The sequence below is a fragment of the Oncorhynchus nerka genome, linkage group LG10, assembly GCF_034236695.1.
Source record: "Oncorhynchus nerka isolate Pitt River linkage group LG10, Oner_Uvic_2.0, whole genome shotgun sequence".
NCBI lineage: Eukaryota > Metazoa > Chordata > Actinopteri > Salmoniformes > Salmonidae > Oncorhynchus > Oncorhynchus nerka.
In genome coordinates this window covers 60,276,429-60,286,302 of record NC_088405.1, presented here as the reverse complement: position 1 = coordinate 60,286,302, position 9,874 = coordinate 60,276,429, and the positions used below count along the sequence as shown (strand labels likewise).

Here is a 9,874-nt window from a genome sequence, read left to right as displayed (position 1 = left end):
ACAATAATTATACATTTATGGATTTAAGTTTTATGTTTCTCCTTATTTCAACCCACGGCCACAAAATATTTAATGACCCTAAACCCATCCGCCCCAGGTCAACCCGTGCATCACTACCCCAGACACCAGACTTTGATGAGCTATAACTCAGTTCTAGAATGTTGTCTTTGAAGGAGAATGAACCTAAAAATCTGTTGACATTCAGAACTGACTTTGTTTAGACATCCAGCCTGTATTTTAGTTTCATGACCAGACACAAATCTTGAAAGGCACAGAATTGATTGATTCAGGGTGATACAGTACATGCATTCAGTCTTGATTTATATGATCCTTCCCACTATATGACTGATAGTATGTCAAGTGATAAAATCCTAAATGATCAATTAAAGGTTTATGGAAAAACTGCACTTGTCCTCATGTGAAAATGACAGTTTATTAAATATTCTACAGCTGTAATGTCATCAAACAAATCAAACAATTTATATAGCACATATCATACAACAAATGCATTTCAAGGTGTTCAAAGTCATGCATTGAAAGGCATGTGGCACTTAACATCTTTCCTCTCGGCAGGTCTCTATAGGTGACCAGGGGATCACAGTCATTGGATGAGGTGTTTTCTGTAAAGTGTGGCACAGATAATGAAGAGGAGGGCATCAAGGCATTCAAAATGACTACAGGGAGGGATGTGCAGGAGTCAGAGCTTTGGGTCCTGGGTGCTTCACCGGATGGTCTGGTGGGCCCCACAGCTGTGGTGGACGTCAAGTGTCTCTACGGTGCAAGGGACCTTACCATTGAGGAGGCAGTGAAGTCGAAGGATTTCTAGATCCAGGAGGTAGGGTCTTACATCCTCCATGAAGACCATCCTTACTGGCATTAGGTCCAAGGGCAGCTCCACATCAATGGAAGGGACACTTGCTTCTTCGTTGTGTGGACCACCAAAGCCTCGATCACCACCCCCATCCAGCATGACGACCTCTGGCAGACTCATTTTGCTGGTTTAGAGGAGTTTTTCAAGGACCACACGCTCCCAAAGCTGTCATTGCATCAGTGAACATCTAAATATCTTATAAATATTTTTTTCACGCAGTTTTTGTTCTTACTTTGAGGTTTTATTCCAATCAGTTTTTTGGGCAGGCTCCGGATCAGCGTACTCGTCGCGCCTCCTGTCAGGACCTGTTTCAGGGAAGCCAATGGTTCAAACTTCCACAAAGTTCATACACACACTAGGTTCCCAGAATAGGTTATATTATACAAGTTTTGCTCAAATGCAGCCAGCTAAAGTAATGTAGTTAACGTAAATTAAATCGCAAAGGCTGGTCTGAGTGCATCTGCTCACAGTTTCATTCAGTAGTACAACACAACTCACATGGCATTTTATCATGGGCACAGTTGGAATTTATATCCATGATGTTTAAATGATGTCTTTCCCCCATCACTTCCAACAGATCTCCTTGCTGAGGGTGGCATTTGTCATGCACTGCTTTCTCTTGGGGTGAGCCTGATGTTCCGCATGTCACGCCTCATGTCTAAACCACGAGGAAAAGGGGATATAAAGTCAATTTTGATGCATCTACAAATTCAATGTTTTACACAATATTGTATCATTTGATGAGTTTGTGTTTTGTATGGGAAAACATTGAGGCCACAAGTACTTTGTGAGCTAGCAAGCCAACTTTAGCTCACTATCTAACCAAGTTGTCTAACCAGCTAGCTCACTAGGCAATAACCGGAAGACCCATGAGGCAGCACACAATTGGCCCAGCGTCGTCCGGGTTAGGGGAGGGTTTGGCCGGGCCTGGGATTTCCTTGTCCCATTGCACTATAGCGACTCCTTGTGGTGGGCCGGGTGCCTGCAAGCTGACTTCAGTCGCCAACTGGAAGGTGTTTCCTCCGACACATTGGTACGGCCGGCTTCTGGGTTAAGCGAGCAGTGTGTCAAGAAGCAGTGCGGCTTGGCAGGGTCGTGTTTCGGAGGATGCATGGCTCTCGATATTAACCTCTCCCAAGTCCGTAGGGGTGTTGCAGCGATAGGACAAGACTATACAAAATTGGGGAGAAAAAGGGGCAAAAGTACAAAAAATGTAAAATAAACAGCTCATGTAGTAAAACGTTTCTAATTGGTGACATGCTAGCTAACCAATTATCCTTGCCATGGTGCCGTCGTAACGTTAGCTAGCAAATCTGACTACACAAATCTGGCATTCTGGTAATTCTAGTAACTAAAAAACTGCTAAAGGTAGCTAGCTAGGTAATTTAGAAAATGCAAACAAGCATGCACACAAGAAATACGCAATATCAAACAAAAAAGGTTATAATATTTACTTGCTAGGTTACTACACTGAGAAATGTGCCTTAAGGGATGATGTCAAAGCTTGCGACAAGATGTGTAGTTCTGTATGATAGCCACATTAGCAGCTAATTAGCGTTTCATTTCTGGGGGTAATTGCAGGCTATATTGATAAAAGTGACCTTGTCCAAGAGAGCTTTGCACGGTTATCAAAACATCACGCCAGGGTAAGCCTACACGGAACACAGCCCTTATTTTAAGTGATTCCTATGGGAAAAATGAATGGTCGAAAAAAGATTGAAACCATTTCCGGGAGGTGCCCAGATGGCGGCTTGAACAGACGTTTTTTTTTTACCGAGCTCCGTACCAAACTTCAGAAAGATTTACAGTCATTACTATTTTTATGTGTTCAAGATATAAGACCTTTCCTGTGACTGGAATAATAATTGGATAATTTATTTCGGCATGTCAAGGAAAAGTCATGACAAAAAAAGAAAGGAAGTAGTTATCCATTCTATTGCTAATCAGCAAGAGAGAAACGTGCTTATAGACAACATCCATAACTACGCTTGGCCTATGGATAATATCATGCTTTCAAATGCTGTTGAAGATGACGAATTCCCCTCTTTACCGGTTACTCCGTGCAAACCTCCACCCTCGAAAAAAAACAACATGAACTCTGACATCGTGGCTACTTTCTCCTTACTCATCAACTCCAGGTCTGATGCCATTGAGAAAATGGTAGGCGCGAACACCATGGTTATCGAAGGCTTGAAAAAGACTGTGGAGTTTGCATGTCGTGAAATCAAGGATGTGAAAACGAGAGTGGCAAAGGTTTTAAAAAGTGTGGAAAAGAATAACAATATCTACCATAGACGTCTCACTGATCTGGAACAATACACAAGAAGATGGAACCTGAGACTCTACGGCTTGCCAGAGGTGGAGAATAAAGATGTGCGAGGAAAGGCTATCCGCATCTGCCAAGAAGTTATGCCTGCAGAGAAGAACAAAGTTGGTGATACCATCGACGTTGTGCATCGCCTCGGCAAGAAGCAACAGCAAAACGATTCAAGACCAAGGGGTATCATCATCCTCTTCACTGCCAGATTCTACAGGGATGATGTCTGGAAAGCTGCTAGGAAGAATGCCTTCCTTCCGAGCCATGGTCTGCATTTCGCCGAGCATCTCAGCCCGGAGGACATAGAAAGAAGGAACAGGTTGTGACAAAAGATCAAGAAAGCACAAAATGAGGGAAAGGCTGCTTACTTCGTCGGAGGATGAGGCTTCATCAACGGTTCAGAAATCCATATTCCTCCCTAAAATCTCACCAGAAGGAACAGGTTGATGGTTTCAGCCATGGTATTCTCATTTTCCATTGTTGTTTACCTAACAAGCATCAGGTGACTATTTTTCAGGAATACTCAGGTACTTCAATTTATTAGTTTGTTCTTGTATGACCAGAAGACCTATTATGTTTACAAACTTACGAAGAAGATTGAAAGCTGTATTTATTTATTATGTATACAGTAACTAAGATACTGTTTTAAAGGGCATACCGGTCTTGTTCTATTTAGTTATTAATACTTATTTTTAAAAAAAGGTCTTAGGAACGTGTATATGTAAAACATTTTTTATTCAATTATTTTATGATCAGTTTTCATATGCACTTAATAAAATAGTAGGTACCCGTTTATTTAAATTATTATTTTGTATTTTATTTCTCAGAATAGTTCCTGATTACACTAAAGAGGGTTTTTTGTTTTTTTTACTACAAGAACCCTTGGTTTGGTCTTGAACATAATTTTCAGTTGAGTTGAATTTCAAAGCCGGATAATGTCTAGCTCAAAGGTTATAGAATAAGCTATTTTCACTTTAAATTGACTTAAATGGTGCAGATCTCGGTTCCTTATCGTTTACGTTCACTGCTCCTACGTCTTTGACTCATCCTACTACAGTTTATACTTTTCTATAATCTTTGTTGTTTTGTCTTTGTCTATAGTTATTTTCTAAACAATTTCGAACATATTTTTGCTTTTTTCAAGTCTCACTCAATTTCGGCTGATGCCAACTTCTAACGATATTTGGCTTTCCCATGGATCTGAACGCTCCGCTGGTGTCACTACAATGAAAAATACCTTTGGTGGTAATATTCTACACTCGGAATGTGACCCCTTTGGTCACTATATTTGTCTTGTGATCAGTTACAATGACATTACGCTCATTACTGTAAACTTCTACGGGTACAACACCAAACATGAGAATGATGAGTTGCTTGAATCTATAGAGAAACATATACTTCATTGGTTATCTAAATTTCCCAATTCATTATTATTGATAGGAGGGGACTTTAACATTACTATAGATAATTCAACTGATAGATGGCCCCCAGGTAGGCCAACCAATCAGAATTTGGGTTTAATACTTTTTATGGAAAAGTTTGATCTTACTGATATATGAAGAGAGGTTTCCGGCCGACAGATCATTCACTTGGTTCCAGACAATCCAGAATAGATTTTTGGCTTATATCCAAATGTATTGATAGTGAGTGTGTTACTACAAATATTTGTACTACTCCCCTCACAGACCGTAGGGTCATTTACATTGATATCAAAATATTTACCCTTGATACTAACCTGGGTAGAGCATCCTACTGGAAGCTAAATAGCTCATTATTAAATAATGATATCGTTAAATTTGAGGTTAAAGATCTGCTCTCACACTTTTGGGAAAGGGCTTGTGAAGAAAAATCGTATTGCAAGAACTGGGAGCTCTTTAAATTTGAGGTGTCCAAATACCTTAGAAAATATGGTAGTAATCTTGCTAAGACCAGAAGAGCTGAGGAGGAAAAGGTGATCATTAAGATAACTTCCCTTTCTCAGAGGTCCCCAGTCAGCTTCTCGGGGGAGGAGAAGATGGAACAAATTGAGTTACAAAATAAACTGGATAATATATATAGATTAAAAGCAGAAGGAGCCTTTATTAGATCTAGGAAAAAATGGATTGAGGGAGAACATAATTCATCCTATTTATTTAGACTTGAGAAATGTCACACTAAAAATAACACTATCCATAAGTTAAACATTGATGGTGTTATTACAGACGACCAAAAATTAATCACAAAATACTGTAGCAATTTTTACAGAAAATTGCATAGCTCTACGTACTGTCAGGAATCCACAGATATGTTTTTTAACTCACTGAATAATGTTCACTCTATCAGTGATATAGAATCTAAACAGTGTGATGAACTCATCAAAGTTGAAGAGATTATAGAGTCAATCAAACATCTAACAATGTCAGACTAGTATTAGACATACTTGACTACTCAGACCTAATAACTGAGGATAGCGTCATATTATTTTTAGATTTTTATAAAGCATTTGACACAGTAGAGCATCAGTTTCTCTTCCACTCCCTTGAGAGACTTGGCTTTGGGGATTTTTTTCTGTACGGCTATTAAGACATTCTATGCAAATGGTAACAGCTCTATCAAATAGAAATATGGCACCTCACCTAGATTTGAGTTAAAGAGGGGAATTAGGCAAGGTTGTCCTATCTCTCCATACCTGTTTTTATTAATCACCCAACTTCTTGCAAATACTTTAAATAATAGTCCTGTACAAGGTATTTCCATAGCTGGTAAAGAAATTATTATAAACCAGCTGGCTGATGATACTACACTTTTTCTGAAAGACGCTAACCAAATTCCCATATTGATCAATGTGATACAATCCTTTTCCAAAGCGTCTGGTCTGTATCTTAACATTAATAAATGTGAACTCATAGCTGTCAAAGATTGTGTGACACCTTCATATTATTGTATTCCAGTAAAAGAAGAACTTACATATTTAGGCATAACCATTACAAAGGATCAAAAGTCTAGAGGCTAACTAAATTTTAACCCTCTTATTAAAAACCCCCAGAAGAAGCTAAATCAATGGCTACAGAGGGACTTATCTTTAAAAGGTAGAGTCCTAATAACCAAGGCTGAAGGCATCTCTAGACTAACATATGGCGCTCTATCTTTATATCTTGACAGTAAAATAAGAAGGAGATAGACCAGATGCTTTTCAACTTTCTGTGGAGAAACCGTACCCATTACATTAGGAAAACTGTTGTAATGAACACTTATTGAGAATGGTGGACTGAATTTTCTGGACTTTACTACTTTAAATAATACTTTTAAGATCAATTGGATAAAACAATTCCTAAGAAGACCCACTTCTATCTGGAATTTTATTCCTCATCATGTCTTCTCTACTTTTGGTGGCCTTAACTTCATGTTGTTTTGCAATTATAATATTCCAGTGAAACCTTCTGCTTTTCATCGGCAGGTTTTCTTATCATGGTCCTTAATTTATAAACAAATTTTTTCTCCACGCAGATATTTGATAGGAATAATCGGGATATATTGTATAAAAAATACTTATTTGTTTTTAGAATATTGGTTCCAAAATAATATCCTATTGGTGAGCCAACTGGTAAATGCAGAGGGTCTTTTAATCAGTTATAAGGAATTCTTATCACTTTACAAGGTCCCTGTAACACCTAAAGATTTTGCAATTCGTTTAGATGCCATTCCCTCGGGTGTTGCTCTGTTATTCAGGAACTTGTCAAGACCTGACCCTCAGAGCCTACCTTTTATTGACCCGGTTGACTCATCAGTAGGAAAGATTTGTTTCTCTTTTGGTCCATTCAACAACAGCGATGCGATCCTTGTTTCAAATCAAATCAAATCATCAAATCAAATCAAATGTTATTTGTCACATACACATGGTTAGCAGATGTTAATGCGAGTGTAGCGAAATGCTTGTGCTTCTAGTTCCGACAATGCAGTAATAACCAACAAGTAATCTAACTAACAATTCCAAAACTACTGTCTTATACACAGTGTAAGGGGATAAAGAATATGTACGTAAGGATATATGAATGAGTGATGGTACAGAGCAGCATAGGCAAGATACAGTAGATGGTATCGAGTACAGTATATACATATGAGATGAGTATGTAAACAAAGTGGCATAGTTAAAGTGGCTAGTGATACATGTATTACATAAGGATGCAGTCGATGATATAGAGTACAGTATATACGTATGCATATGAGATGAATAATGTAGGGTAAGTAACATTATATAAGGTATAATCGCCTTCTTCACGATGCTGTCTGTGTGAGTGGACCAATTCAGTTTGTCTGTGATGTGTATGCCGAGGAACTTAAAACTTGCTACCCTCTCCACTACTGTTCCATCGATGTGGATAGGGGGGTGTTCCCTCTGCTGTTTCCTGAAGTCCACAATCATCTCCTTAGTTTTGTTGACGTTGAGTGTGAGGTTATTTTCCTGACACCACACTCCGAGGGCCCTCACCTCCTCCCTGTAGGCCGTCTCGTCATTGTTGGTAATCAATCCTACCACTGTTGTGTCGTCCGCAAACTTGATGATTGAGTTGGAGGCGTGCGTGGCCACGCAGTCGTGGGTGAACAGGGAGTACAGGAGAGGGCTCAGAACGCACCCTTGTGGGGCCCCAGTGTTGAGGATCAGCGGGGAGGAGATGTTGTTGCCTACCCTCACCACCTGGGGGCGGCCCGTCAGGAAGTCCAGTACCCAGTTGCACAGGGCGGGGTCGAGACCCAGGGTCTCGAGCTTGATGACGAGCTTGGAGGGTACTATGGTGTTGAATGCCAAGCTGTAGTCGATGAACAGCATTCTCACATAGGTATTCCTCTTGTCCAGATGGGTTAGGGCAGTGTGCAGTGTGGTTGAGATTGCATCGTCTGTGGACCTATTTGGGCGGTAAGCAAATTGGAGTGGGTCTAGGGTGTCAGGTAGGGTGGAGGTGATATGGTCCTTGACTAGTCTCTCAAAGCACTTCATGATGACGGAAGTGAGTGCTACGGGGCGGTAGTCGTTTAGCTCAGTTACCTTAGCTTTCTTGGGAACAGGAACAATGGTGGCCCTCTTGAAGCATGTGGGAACAGCAGACTGGTATAGGGATTGATTGAATATGTCCGTAAACACACCGGCCAGCTGGTCTGCGCATGCTCTGAGGGCGCGGCTGGGGATGCCGTCTGGGCCTGCAGCCTTGCGAGGGTTAACACGTTTAAATGTCTTACTCATCTCGGCTGCAGTGAAGGAGAGACCGCATGTTTTCGTTGCAGGCCGTGTCAGTGGCACTGTATTGTCCTCAAAGCGGGGCAAAAAAGTTATTTAGTCTGCCTGGGAGCAAGACATCCTGGTCCGTGACTGGGCTGGATTTCTTCCTGTAGTCCGTGATTGACTGTAGACCCTGCCACATGCCTCTTGTGTCTGAGCCGTTAAATTGAGATTCTACTTTGTCTCTGTACTGACGCTTAGCTTGTTTGATAGCCTTGCGGAGGGAATAGCTGCACTGTTTGTATTCGGTCATGTTACCAGACACCTTGCCCTGATTAAAAGCAGTGGTTCGCGCTTTCAGTTTCATGCGAATGCTGCCATCAATCCACGGTTTCTGGTTAGGGAATGTTTTAATCGTTGCTATGGGAACGACATCTTCAACGCACGTTCTAATGAACTCGCACACCGAATCAGCGTATTCGTCAATATTGTTATCTGACGCAATACGAAACATATCCCAGTCCACGTGATGGAAGCAGTCTTGGAGTGTGGAGTCAGCTTGGTCGGACCAGCGTTGGACAGACCTCAGCGTGGGAGCCTCTTGTTTTAGTTTCTGTCTGTAGGCAGGGATCAACAAAATGGAGTCGTGGTCAGCTTTTCCGAAAGGGGGGCGGGGCAGGGCCTTATATGCGTCGCGGAAGTTAGAGTAACAATGATCCAAGGTTTTTCCACCCCTGGTTGCGCAATCGATATGCTGATAAAATTTAGGGAGTCTTGTTTTCAGATTAGCCTTGTTAAAATCCCCAGCTACAATGAATGCAGCCTCCGGATAAATGGTTTCTAGTTTGCAAAGAGTTAAATAAAGTTCGTTCAGAGCCATCGATGTGTCTGCTTGGGGGGGGATATATACGGCTGTGATTATAATCGAAGAGAATTCTCTTGGTAGATAATGCGGTTGTGAGGAATTCTAAATCAGGTGAACAGAAGGATTTGAGTTCCTGTATGTTTCTTTCATCACACCATGTCTCGTTAGCCATAAGGCATACGCCCCCGCCCCTCTTCTTACCAGAAAGATGTTTGTTTCTGTCGGCGCGATGCGTGGCGAAACCCGTTGACTGCACCGCCTCGGATAGCGTCTCTCCAGTGAGCCATGTTTCCGTGAAGCAAAGAACTTACAGTCTCTGATGTCCCTCTGGAATGCTACCCTTGCTCGGATTTCATCAACCTTGTTGTCAAGAGACTGGACATTGGCAAGAAGAATGCTAGGGAGTGGTGCACGGTGTGCCCGTCTCCGGAGTCTGACCAGAAGACCGCCTCTTTTCCCTCGTTTTTTTGGGTCGCTGCATGGGATCCATTCCGTTGTCCTGTTTGTAAGGCAGAACACAGGATCCGCGTCGCGAAAAACATATTCTTGGTCGTACTGATGGTGAGTTGACGCTGATCTTATATTCAGTAGTTCTTCTCGACTGTATGCAGTGAAACCTAAGATGAC

General features: G+C 41.4%; 1 long non-coding RNA gene across 1 annotated transcript; it reads right to left on the bottom strand.

The window, feature by feature from the left end:
- Positions 1–440: 440 nt before the first annotated feature.
- Positions 441–3,553, bottom strand: LOC135573587 (uncharacterized). The gene is made up of 3 exons (XR_010464792.1): positions 3,161–3,553; positions 1,370–2,041; positions 441–1,176 (listed from the first exon to the last, which is right to left on the bottom strand). It is a non-coding gene; the product is annotated as an uncharacterized LOC135573587 (long non-coding RNA).
- Between the last annotated feature and the right edge of the window lie 6,321 nt (positions 3,554–9,874).